At 38.7% G+C, this 14136-nt stretch overlaps 1 non-coding gene across 1 annotated transcript; it reads right to left on the bottom strand.

Moving 5' to 3' along the window:
* Positions 1-5420: 5420 nt before the first annotated feature.
* LOC112528848 lies at positions 5421-5527 on the bottom strand. Its single transcript, XR_003070867.1, has one exon. It is a non-coding gene; the product is annotated as a small nucleolar RNA R71 (small nucleolar RNA).
* Positions 5528-14136: the final 8609 nt, after the last annotated feature.

Genomic DNA, 14136 nt, shown 5'->3' with positions numbered 1-14136 from the left:
GTATTGGTGAATTGTGGTTGAGTTTGAGATATCCCACATTGGTGAAGAATTGCAAATTTTGAAGAATATGAAGTGTATAAGAAAGATAGATTGGATGTCTTTGTGTCAAATATGGGGTTTGCCTCATAGGGTTGTTTTTCTTTGGATGACTTTATTTGAAATTTATAACCATGGTTGGAAACCAATCAAACGAAATGGTAGAAAATATAGATTATACTATTATATATATATATATATATATATTTATATAATTAAAACCTTGGGGTGATGAGGTGGCACCATGAGGGTTATAAAATTTAAAATCTTGTGGTGATGAGGTGGAATATGGATTGGTGCATTTGTGTCGATTCATGAAGTTTGCTTCAGTGGGTATATATATATATATATATATATATATATATATATATATTATTTAACTTTTCGAATTATTTGAATACTATTTGTTGATGATTTTATTAACAACTAATATATATTTATATAGACAATATCCAGATCATTAATCAAAGTACTTATGCTACCGCGCAACGCACGGTTCCGATACTAGTACATAGTAAAGAAAACAACTCAACTCGCAGGTCGCGCAAAAAATACAACCATTATAAAGACAACCAAATAACAACCAAAAAATCACATCATATAGGTCTAATTCAGGCAAACTATTAACGGATCCATACAAACACAAATTTTGTAATCTAATGCAATGGAGTGCCAAATCCATGCAATTGTCAACACTTTGATAAAGATTGATTGATGTATACACTTGGGCACTTTAAATTTAAATCAATCTTTGCTTGAATATTTTAATATCATAAAAATCAAACTTTGACAAATAAGCAAACAAGCACACTTCATACTTTTGTAAGTACGGTTTCATGCCAAAACTATCCAAACATAAAGTATACTAGTGAATCAAAGGTTCAGGAAAACACATTTAATAAATTTCAACAATTGAAATAAGAAATCGTTTTCATAATCTTTTCTTGAAAAATTTTGAATCTCTAGTTTTCACAAAACTCTGGAATTTGAAACTTTAATCTTAAAGTACTCTAAGTTTCAAAACAACCTTTCCCAAAAAGGAAACTTTAATTTCTCAAAACTTCAATTTTATGGTTTAAAATATTAGACTTCCAAAATAAGAAACTTTATATTTTGTAAAACTCAAATTTAGGGTTTAAAACCCTAAATGCACAAAATAGAAACTTTTCTTTTACAAAAACTAATTTAAAGTTTAAAACCCTAAACTTCCAAAAATGTAAACTTTATGTTTTGAAACTTGGAATTAAGACTTTTAAATCCTAATTTTAATAATATTGGAAATTTATGTTTTTTTTTTTCTTCAGAAACCCCTATTTCAAAATTTAGGTTAGAAACCCCAACTTTTAAAATTAGATACTTTTGGTTTTGAAACACTCAAAACTTATAGAAAAAACCTTCAAATTTTTTATGTGTGTTTCATAGATTTAATTTTCCATTTCGAATGTATAACAATACACTCAAAACAAATCCTACTAAAAACAACGATTTCTTTGTACTTGTATTATTGTAATATGGCTATGATACCACTGTTAGATTGTGTGTATTTAAAAACATCCAAATCAGGATATAGCGGAAGCAAAACAAAACACACAATCTTTCAGAGATCAGGTTACAATCAAATACAAGTAACATGAAATAATACGAGAGAGGGTTAGAAAGACCTTTTGATGACTAGGAAGAATCCAATAACATGAAACTCTCTATCAAGAGCACACTCCAAAAATCCAGTCACGTAGGCAGCAAAACCACTCCTTTTCTTTACATGTTTTGGTTGTTTTTAATTTGTTGGCCATCAAAACCAAGAGATAGGAGAGAGAGTTTTTCAATAATAATTTAGTGTTTTTAAATTAGGTTAACTAATTAGGAAATTAATATCTTATTTAAAATAAAATCTAATAAGTCTAATTAATTATTAAATTTTATCTAATAACAAGTATGGACTAATTTCTAGTTAATCCCTCTAGTAATTCCAAATTAATTAAAACACTTCTAATTAATTATTTGTTAATCCTCTAACATTATTTCTCGCTTTTACATGACTGGACTTTGTGTGCGACCCAATAAGCCCATGCATCTTTAGACTATTACTATTTTATTGTGTTAATGGGCATATCTCCAACACAACCTACTTTCCCACTTCAAGAAAGTCAACAAAAGTATATAGGAATATATTTACTTCATATTCTTGCAACTTTATTTATCAAAATGAGAATATATCCCAAAACTCCTATTTATTTGAACCAACCTTCAAAATATCATATTCTAGTGATTTGTATCTCCAAATGTCTCAAAACCCTAAAATTTACACATTTTTAAGATTCTATGAAATTAATTATACCAAGGATGCTCACATACCAAATAATGACCAACATTTGATAGAATCACAAGGAACCATCTGAAAGCTTAAAATAGACATTTTGACATGTACATAGTTTCATAAAGTACTTGAAACTCACCTCGCTAAATTTAAGCTAAATCTAGATCCAAACAATCTCAAGCTTCTATTAATAAAAAATCTACCATCTCTAACGCAATCATAATTTCACCCAAGCTTGAACTAGCTTTAAGCTATCTTCAACCAAGATCTTGGATCTCTATGCTAGCCACTTCATTTGCACTCCACATCCTCTAATCTTCAACCAAACTCAATCATTAGCCCTAAATGGTAACCATAAATCACCTTCAAGAGGGTTAAATGAAGGAGATGAAGAGTGACCAAATCCTAGCTCTTAGATGACCATTTAAACAATCCAACTCAAAATACAACCCCAAGCCATATGTTCTACTCACAAACTCTTAAGATTGCACCAAAAGTCTTGCAAAATCGCCCTAAACCTAAAATGAATGAAACGGGTTGAGAAAATGAAGGAAAACCCTAAAAATGGGGTTATATACCATCTATAGGTCATATGCAACCTTATATGCGACTCAGGTTGTATATTTGGTCACCCATTGATATGTGTTGAGAATTTAACACATAAAGCACTCGTTTCACGTCTTATTTGTTAGAATAATTTCTTTTCATTCCCACTATAAGTCATTTTTATTTATTTCTTTATACATTTGTTATTATGAAGTTAAATATTGTGGTTGACTTGTTGGTACTCATAGATGATGCTAATGGTAAGTTTTTGTGAAAACAGCAAGATGCTACAACATTGGTGCAGCGGCGATCTGATGAATATGCAGCTTTTTGGAGGGCTTAATGGTTAAGACGCTGCCTTTTTGTACTTGTGGAAGAGAGCTGTAAAAGCTGAGTTTTTGGTTAAAAATCTATAGTTAAGACTTTTGTTAGGATAATGTACTTTTAGTTACTCTTTTGTTACTTTGTAACTTAACTTAGGATGCTTAACCTCCAAGTTTTATAATTTTTGTCTTTTAGTGCCTCCTTTGGGTAGGAGGGCTTGCGGTTCTATTTTCATCATCCATTCAAAACATTATCTAGTTTTAAAATCAACCCTCTCCATGGGTGATTTATAGTAATCTCTTGAGTTCTTCATCTTTTTCTTCTTTAATATTCTCGTCTTTTATTTTCCGCTCTTTATTTTACGTTCCTTTACGATTATTGTCATTTACATTCCGTTATTTAATTTCCGCAATTTACATTTTCGTCATTTACATTCCCGTCATTTACATTCCCATTATTTATTTTCTCGTCATTTACTTTATGCAATTTACGTCTATGTCATTACTTTCCGTCATTTATTTTTCTTGTAATTTACTTTCCGTTATGAGTAGCTAAGCTTTTATAGCTTGGGTGTGAGACGGAAAGGTGAGATTTTCAAACCAAACGAAAGTATCTAAGTGTTTTCGTAAACGACGTTCCATTGTTTCATTCGAGTTTTTATAAAACCAAGCACACTTCTTGACTGGTTGACCACTTGAAAGTGTTAAAGTGCCATGGACTTAGAGATAAGCCATTGAATGCACGTCAACTTGGATGACATAAGAGGTAGACTTGAGAAAATTGCGGACAAAGAGACTTGTCATTTATGTTTTTCAAAACTTAACTCCCGACGGGTTGGTCACTCTTCGAAAGTGTCAAAGTGCGATAGATTCAGAGATGAACTATCAAGAACACGCGAACTCGAATGATATGGGAATCGACCCGAGAGAGTGATTTTTAGCAAAGAGATTTGTTTGTCCATATATTTTGAAAACATCATCGTGTCACTATCCCTGGTCCGGACACCACATAGAGATATGGGTGGAAAGCTATAATATAGTGCAATGGTGAAGTCCGAGAGGAATGCCTTCAAAATAGATGGTGGAACTTAGTTTCGAAACACTGCTTGTTGTAGCATTCCTACAGCATTGGCTACTGGAATTTGTGTTTCGTTCTCACCTTAAGTCTTACACCCTCGCTACCTTTATATATTTGTATTCTGTTTTAATTCACCTTAATATCAAATTGAAGTCTTCAAAATCGTCATCTGAAATCATCTCTTTCATTGGACTCTCATTCAACTTTGGCTACAATCTCCGTGGACGATATTCCGGTACTTGTACCACTTTATTACTTGAAAAGACGACAGTGGGCCGTATTGTATACTTGCTTTGTGGCCCAATTCCTTTGTCTAACGGTGTGCGATATAACCGACCAAGTTTTTGGCGCCGCTGCCGGGGATTGGCAAGCTAAAAGTTTTATTTTGAGTAAAGTAAAAGATTTGATTTTTCTAGTACAATTAGAATCGTTTTTAAAAGTGGTGTATGCCACGGTCACAACACGGGGAATTTTTCGAATTTGATCCCGACATTGAGAGAACGTTTCACCATAGAAGAAGGGCTCAAAGAACATTTTTTTCTCTACTCCCTCCAAACATGGCGTTACCTCCCCCAATCATTCCGGAAATACCGCATTTGAAAAACCAACCGCCGGTTTTTGCACCAATTCTACCATTCCCGAATTTTCAACAAGGACACCCATATAATGATAATAATTTGGACACAGAATCGGAACCTAATGAGCAACAAAGAGCACAAACTCCGAACATCATCAATTTGGCAAATTCCAAAAATGGGAGGATCATGGATTATGCTATTCCTGATTTTGAGCAATTAATTTCGGGATAGTGAGACCACATATGACCGTTCTCCATTTCGAACTAAAATCGATAATGTTTCACATGTTGCAAACGAATGGCCAATTTGCCGGATTACCTTCGGAGGACCCACATTCGCACTTAAAATATTTTATGGAAATCACTGATGCTTTCCTGATCTCGGGAGTATCAAATAACGCTCTAAGACTCGCTTTATTTCCATTTTCATTGAGGGATCGGGCAAAAGCATGGTTTAACTCTTTAACTTCGGGTTTTGTGCCGTCATGGAGTAACATGGTAGAAATTTTTTTGTGAAAATATTTCCCACCAACAAGGAACGCTAAGTCCAAGAATGAAATCTGTCTTTTTAAACAAATGGACGATGAGGCTGTTCCTGACGCGTGGGAAAGGCTCAAAGAACTGTTGAGGAAATGCCCACATCATGGCATTTCGTACTGTATTCAACTTGAGATGTTTTACAATGGGTTAAATCCCATGGAAAAACAAATGCTCGATGCGACTGCGGGCGGAGCCTTCACAGCCATGACCTATAATGAAGGATATGAAATCCTGGAAAAGATATCCGCAAACAATGTGCATTGGGCCGACCCACGTGCTCAACCACAGAAAAAGACTGCTGGGATACATGAGGTAGATGCATATACTGCATTAACAGCTCAACTTACCTCCATGACCAACATGTTGAAAAATTTAACTTCCGGTCAGGGAGGACAACAAGCTGCTAATACACATGTTCCAATAGTCCTATCTATGAAATGTGTGTGATGTAGCGGGGAACACTCGTATGAACACTGTCCTCACAATTCTGAATCGGTGAACTATGTTTATAACCGAGCTAATCCCTATTCCAACACATATAATGCCAGTTGGAGGCAATATCCGAACTTTTCTTGGAACAGTCCCAGTTTAAACCCACCAATCCATAAACAACAAGGAACTTAAATTTCCAACCATAACAATATGGAAACAGTTCTAACTCTCAGACTCACTAACAAAGTTTCTAGAATTCCCAACCACCTTTTCAGAATAAACCTCCTCCACAGACATAATCGTCTTCTTTGGAAGCAATGATTAAAGGACTTTTTGCACATGCACAAGCCCAAAATCAAGCTTTGATTAATCAACAAAGTGCGGCCATCAGGAATTTAGAAACTCAAGTCAGTCAACTTGCACTCAACCAGAACAATTGAGCCTTTGGTACCTTGCCTAGTAATACAGAGGTCCCTAGAAACCTAGGTAAGGAACATGTGAAAGTAGTAACCCTTAGGAGTGGGAAGGAGTTGACAGAAAAAGTGCCCGAAGATAGTGTACCAACTTTGGCAAAGACTGATGCTACAACATTGGTTCCTGCCAAAGAAAGGCCGATCCAACCTTTAGAAAAAGCAGGCATCTGAGACCACCATTTCTGTCCCCTCCCCCCCCAAATCAGACTTTCCATTACTCTTTCCTGAGGATGCTTTAAAAAAGTCAGAAGAGACTGAGGTTTTAAAGACCCCTAAGCTTGATGCTAAAATTCAATCTGAACCTCCAAAGTGCACCACAAAAACCCAAGGCATTCAAGACCCATCTTGCTCAACATTTCCAAGCAAAAATGTGATAAAACCAGTCCCTCCTTATGTTCCTTGCCCCCAAAGGTTGATGAATCAAAAAAAGGAACTACACTTTAACAAATTCTTGGATGTGTTTAAAGAATTGCACATCAACATCCCACTTGTTGAGGTAATTGAGCAAATGCCTAGTTATGTTAAGTTTTTGAAGGACATCCTAAGTAAGAAGAAGAAGTTGACTGAATATGAGACTGTAGCCCTTACCAAAGAATGTAGTGCACTTTTGACCAATAGTATACCCCTAAGCTCAAAGATCCAAGGAGTTTTACCATTCCTTGTTCAATAGGAGGGAAGGAGATAGGGAAAGCCCTATGTGACTTAGGAGCTAGTATCAACCTCATGCCTTTATCCGTTTTCAATACCTTAGGCATAGGTGAGGCTAGACCGACCACGGTTTCACTCCAATTGGCCAACAAGTCCATAACATACCCTAAGGGAAAGATTGAGGATGTGTTAGTGCAAGTTGACAAGTTCATATTTCCGGCAGACTTTATCATTCTAGAATTTGAGACAGATAAAGACATTCCTATTATTTTAGGGAGACCATTTATAGCCACCGAAAGAACTTTGATAGATGTCCAAAAAGGAGAGTTGACCATGAGACTCCAAGACCAAAAAGTCACATTTAATGTTTTCAACTCTCTAAAGTACCCTGATTACTTGGAAGAGTGTTCTAGAATATCTGAAATAAAGGAGATGTGCTTCGAAGAAGGAATTCAGAAAAACCTTAAGTTGGAAGAAGAGTATGATGAGGAAATAGAAAAAGAGGTTGAGGAAATAGAGGAAATAGGAACCGATACTCCTAGTGGATGCTGCTGCATTTGAGCTGCTGGAAAATAGTGAGCAAAAAGACTTCACCCCGTCCATTGAATCACCACCTGATTTGGAGTTAAAGCAACTCCCATCCCATCTGAAATATGCTTTTCTAGGAGAAGAAGGCAAATTGCCTATCATCATCTAATCTACCCTAGACATGCATCAAGAAAAGAAACTAGTGGATATGTTGAAGTTGCACAAAAAGGCCTTAGGATGGACCATTATTGTTCTTAAGAGGATTTGTCCCTCTATTTGTTAACACGAGATCATCTTAGAGGATAAAATTTTCACTTCCATAGAACCTCAAAGAAGGTTGAACCCTATCATGAAAGAGGTAGTCAAGAAAGAGATTTTGAAATGGTTAGATGCTGGAATTATTTTCCTGATAGCCAGTAGTTCTTGGGTTAGCCCAGTCCAATGTGTTCCAAAAAAGGGAGGGTTCACAGTCATCACAAATGACAAAAATGAACTTATCCCCACTAGAGTTGTATCCGGTTGGAGAATATGCATGGACTATAGGAGGCTAAACAAGACTGTTAAACCCCATAATTTATAATGTAAAAAGTAATGAAAAATAATAAGTGATGAAGAACCAGAAGACCGATGAAGACATCAAGGCAGAAACGGCTAAGTCTGGAGTACAACCAGAGGACAGATGGACGACTTGGGATGCGATGGAAAGAGCATCCTCATCGATCCTCTGGTCATCAACACTTAGAGAATTCTCCAGTAAATCATCCAGAAGCATGCAATGAAGATTTAAAGATAAGGATGATTCATCACATTATGAATGACAGCTGGAGATGACAAGTCGACAGCTATAATTCAAGTTTATCTCTAATATTTAAGTTTATCAATAGAATAGATAAATGTTATCTGTTAATAGGAAGATTAGCTAAAAAGTSTCATTAKATATTYATCTTCTTATTAGYTGATYAGTATAAATAGGTGATTAGGCCTATTGTAAAGAGAGGCTTGTTAGGCTTTTAAGCTTTACGTTTTTCTTATATACAAAGTGAAATCTTTGACACTCAAGATTGTTCTTAATTGTTCATAATTTCTTCTTGAGTGTTCTTCATTTTGTTCATTAAATCACTATAATTTGGTTATTTTTAACTAGATTATTAGTGTTATTGAGAGATTTGGGATCAACAATTGGTATCAGAGCCGATTGATTGATTTTCCCATCAAGACGATCAAACAAAAATCTCTCAATTTTTGATCTTCTCCCTCGTCAATACACAAATCCTTCTCTTCAAAATTCTCAATGGCCAACTGGAATTCTGTTTATAGTGTTGGCTCCCTCACCAAGCCTCCAACTCTTCAACGAGAAGAATATCCACAATGGAAGATCAGAATGTTGAATTTCTTGGAAGGAATGGACAGGAACCTCTTTCGATCTGTAATGGAGGGTCCTTACATCCCACAAACTCTTGTTCCAAGAGTTCCAGGAACAAACACCACGGCTGAAATTCCTTGCTACTATATTCCCAAGGATGAGAAGAATTGGGATGAAGACGACATGGAAAGAGTAGAAACAAACAAGAAGGCCAAACGATTGATTATCATGGCCATACATAATGAAATATTCCAATCCCTCGACGCATGTTCCACAGCCAAGGAACTATGGGATAAACTGGCAAGCCAACTGGAAGGAGGAGCAAAAACGAGAAAAAATTGTAGAGCACAATGTCTCAACGAATAYACTAATTTCAAGGCCCTTCCTGATGAACCAATACAGAAGACGCATGATCGTTTCAACACATTGATCAATCAATGTCGTCGAAACGACATCTCCAGAACTAAGGAAGAAAACAACGTTTTATTTCTAAAAAGTCTGGGCGATGAATGGACTCAGCTGTCTATATCCCTTCAAGCAAACCAGGACCTAGACAGMTGGTCACTTCATGATCTGTATGGAACGCTTGCAGCACAAGAGAATGACATAATGAAAAAGAAAGTTTCCATTGGTGGACCTCTTGCCCTTGCTGCCGTGAAAAGGAAAAATCAAGGACTTCTACCAAAGAATATAAAAAGAAAGGCAGGAAAGCATTGGTAGTAGAATCAGAATCTGATTCAGAAGAAATTTCTGAATCTGATGATGAAATTAAAGCTTTTGCCAAATCTTTGGCCTTGATCACAAAGCAGTCCCAGAGAAAGTTCATCAAGAAACCCTATGAACGAAAAGAGTTCAAAAAGGAAAGGTACCAGTCATCGTATGAAAGGAAGCCGTCCAAATTTCATCAGAGGGAAGATAGAAGAGATGGGAGAGAAGAAAGAGAAGAAATAAGAGAAGATAAAGGAGACGAGAGGAAAGAAGACAAGGATGGAAGGAAGAATGACCTTCGATGCTTCAGATGTGGAAAGCTCGGTCATTTCTTCAAAGAATGTCGAGGACGATTGGTAAAAGATGTTGATTGTTACAAGAACAAATACAAATACAATTCTTGAGAGCGAAGCCTGATGGCTGAAAAAGAAAATTGGGTGTCCGATTCTTCATCAGACGATGAAGACAAAGCACTCATATGTCTAATGGCCACGTTCAACGCAGAATCCGCCTACAACTCTCATGACCAGGTATGTGAGTCTACTTCCAATGAAACCAACTCTGCCCCATCGGAGCAAGAGTTAAGAGTAATAAAACTTTCAGAAGATTTCTTGAAATTAAAAGAGAAATTAAATTTTGAAAAATCTGAAAGGATAAAAGCGGAAAAAGAAGCAAGTTTCTACAAAAGAGAAACTGACTTTCTAACCGAAGAAAAAGCTGAACTTGCAAGGGAAAAGACTCGCATAAGCACTCTTAAGAAATCAGAGGAAGATAAACTTCTKGAATTAAAAAAACGAATAACTAAGGACCTAGAAAAGAAAACAAAGRCCTTAAAGGAATCCGAGGCAGAGAGACTAAATTCAGTAGCTCTTAAAGATTTCTTTCAAAAAGAACGGGAAATACTTCACCAGAAGCTTCAAACCAATGAACTTATGATGAAAAAGTATAAAGATGCCCAAGAAGTTTATAAAAAATTAAATGGTCAAACCGAAACTCAAGGGATAGGATTCAATGAATTGGACTCTTTCATCGAATCAAAGAAATCTACCCTTGAATCCACTTTCAAACTTGGATGCATTCAAAAACCCGACTTTACTCCAAAACCAAAAGAAAATTTTAAAAGAGTTAAAGTCGATGGAAAAACTATCGTTTCAAGATAGAACTTTGAAAATGTGGTATACGAGAACAGTACAAGTAAGAATTCTGATGGAAGAAATGACATTTCTCAATCAGAAATCAATGGAAACACTATGGTTCAACCAGAATCTCTGATTGTCAATTCTTCTCCATCAGCAAGTACTGTTGATGAAAAAGAGAATCCAAAAGAGGAACCATCAGCTGATAAATCAATGAACAACCCAAGTAAAATTGAAAGTTCATCAAACTCAGAATCAATGAAACCTCAAGCAGACTACTCTAAAGCATCAACCTTTGAACCCACATCTTCCAATTCAATCTATGTTAATTTTGATTTTGAGAAATCAGCAAGAGATTTTCTTGATTCTGAATCTGAAGAAGAGATAATTTGTGAATCACCAAAAATCATTGAGGATAAGAAGCATGAAAACTCAAAAACCTCAATGAAATCTGGTATTCATTCATCGATGAAAACTTCTTCATCGATGAAATCATTGAGGTAAGCCTCTCCCTGCGGTTCTTTTTCCTTGCTTCCTCGCCCTCTTCATCGGGGACGGAATGAGGAAGCATGGCCTACTAGCCGAGGAGCCGTTCACGCCCGTCTACATGATGCATGGTCATCGCCCAACCCTCTTAAAGGAAGGTTATACCATCAACCGTCCCCTCCCCAGGGCTATGCTCAATGTCATACCATCGACATCTGAGATACGCCAGAACTATGAACGCTTCAGGCTGTCCCATGAACTGAGGGCAGCTACCCCGTAGCAATTAGAGCCGTCCCATGAATCCAGCGAGGCGGCACATGAGTCATCATAATCGGATGATGAAGATGATGATGATGATGCTACTCATCGTGCCTCCCTCGGCCCTACTCATAAAACTCCTCAACCCATTTCCCAAAGGGCAACCACATCCACTACCCCCTGGCGATCAAAGCCAAAGTGGTATTGAAACAGGACGACCCAATCCAATCCCAACCCAGCCAGCCATCCAGAGGCCATTCTTCGGGCCTCTGGATATGTATCAGCCGAGGAACCCCATTTTCCATCACCCCTCTCTCAACAGAGAGGTGATGAAGATATAAGAGCCCCTTCGTCTCAGGGCTTGACACATCCCATCACACACACAGAAGCATGTGTTGCTTCTGACATTGAACCCAATGATCGTTCAGAGCGATCTTCCCTTCATGCACCAACCCCTTCGATATTTGATCTACCGAAGGGGACAGACATTCGTTTTACTTACTTGGCCTCTGAAGCCGAGGAAGAGAACGCCGATGTCGCAACATCACGAAATAGCTCCTCACTTGAGGGCAATCAAGGACACGATGAAAGTCCTTCACGGCCCACCTTCTCACAAGGCCAAGAAGGCGCCTCAGGAGCAGAGGCACAACCTGCAGCATCTATTGCTGCAGGGGTTACCATCCATGCTGATCTGGTCACAAAGGATGAGTTCCAAGCCTTGTTGATACAGTGATGCCGTCCTTGGAAGACCTTAAACTCATCACGCAAGGGATTGTAGACAACCAACCCTCCACCAATACCTCTGACCTCCAACAATCTCTTGCAATCCTACAACACCACCTCACCCAAATCGAAACCCAGACGCAAGCCAACACCACCCGATTACAAATGCTCCAACAAACCATTACCCAACACCATAACACCACTTCCTCCCTAGCCACCCAACGAAACCAACTCATCATCCAGTCCATCGCAACCCTCACGGCCCAGGCAACTGAGGCCGATGAGAACCTTACTTACATTATCACCCAACTCCAAACCATCCTTTGAAACCTTCACTCCCTACCTACAACCATCACATCCCAAATCCCTCACTAAACCCCACAACCAACCACCACCTTTATCGATGCCTCCATCCAAGACACCCTCACCCAACTCCCCGCAGCTATCCTCGCCCAAATCCCTCAGCCTACTCCTCAACCACCACCTCCCTCTGCAGGCCCATCCTCTGATGAAGCCTTCTCCTCTTTCACTGCAGAGGTGAGAGACCTTATCACCAATCTTCCCATCCCCCCATATACCACCTCCATGCCACCATCAGCCTCATCCTCCACCACAGAGTTCGCCACAAGAACTGAATTGCGAGCTCTGTCAAAGGCGCTGGTCTCTTCTTTCAACGAGATCAGTGCCAAATTTGTTCATCGGGCCACCCGTCCAACAATGGTTCTCTCCCAGAACCTGGCCGATAAACAAAGGCGTACCACCTCTCTCCTCCAAACACTGGAGGCGAGTCGAAGACAAGAAGCCCTGAAGGCGTATATTACGTCCTTCAGGAAATACAAGAAGCAGAAGAGGACCAGAGCCTCCTGCTCAAGCAGCCGCCCACACAAGAGGCCTAGGCATGACGACCAAGACCCGATGATCAAGGTCTTGGACCTCATGAGGGGGAGACAGAGGCCACGGCTGCACCACCATCACCACAAACACAACCATCACCACAAACACAACCACCACCCTCAACAGAAGGAACCCAAGCAAGGGAACCAGAGGCTCTGCCCTCTGAAGATGTACATGTACATGTTCCCTTCGCTGCAACCCAAGAGCCCATCGTGTTGAGCTCTTCAACTGATGAAGAACCTACAACCCCACAAACACAACTTAACCAACCTCTTCCTTCAACACCCACATCAAACCTACCCTTAACCCCTTCACCAACACCTCGCACCACTCAACCCTTCACCTTATCCACACAACCAGAACCAATGATACCTCAACCTTCATCACCCCAACAACCACAAACCCCAACCAAATCCTATGCACCAGAAACCACCCAAGCCGAACCCGATGAACCCCAACCAATCCAACCTGAGCCAACTCCAACCCATACACAACCCTCAACCCAAACACCCGTGGTGCATGCGGATACTCCCTCTTCATAGGCAACCTCCTCAGAGCTTGGTTGACGAAATTATACAGAGCATGGAGGCAATACGGAGACGTCCTGATTTGCCGCCCAGGGAACCGATTTTGCTAGAGAACATACATCAATACTGTTGATCCTCTCTCTCAGTGATTTGATGATAATCTCTTTTATCTATCGATGTAATTTTGTTTCTATATTTTCAGTTCCAGCGATCATACACTGAGTATGTTCAGTGATCGCTGAGAAGCTTGWTTTAYAWATCTCAGAGACAAACAATACTTCAAGAAGACAACACTCACACCAAAGAACCTTCAACGAATGTCGAAGACTGAAACTGAAGATTAGAGACTGGCGAGTATGTGATCTGAAGCGGTATTCAGTGATTACGAGCCTATTTACAAATGTGTGAAGACTGCTCTAGCTTCAGCGAATGATGATGAGACCTCCAGGTTATTCCAGCATTCAACGATCAAAGGAAGCTTGCTTAGCACGATTGTTGTTGTCTTGTCCTTTTGCACACAAAGGACAAAACCCATACCCTTAC

This window comes from Cynara cardunculus (assembly GCF_001531365.2).
Source record: "Cynara cardunculus var. scolymus isolate 2C chromosome LG 15, CcrdV1, whole genome shotgun sequence".
In the NCBI taxonomy this organism is placed as follows: Eukaryota; Viridiplantae; Streptophyta; class Magnoliopsida; order Asterales; family Asteraceae; genus Cynara; species Cynara cardunculus.
This window is presented reverse-complemented; position numbering and strand designations above follow the sequence as displayed.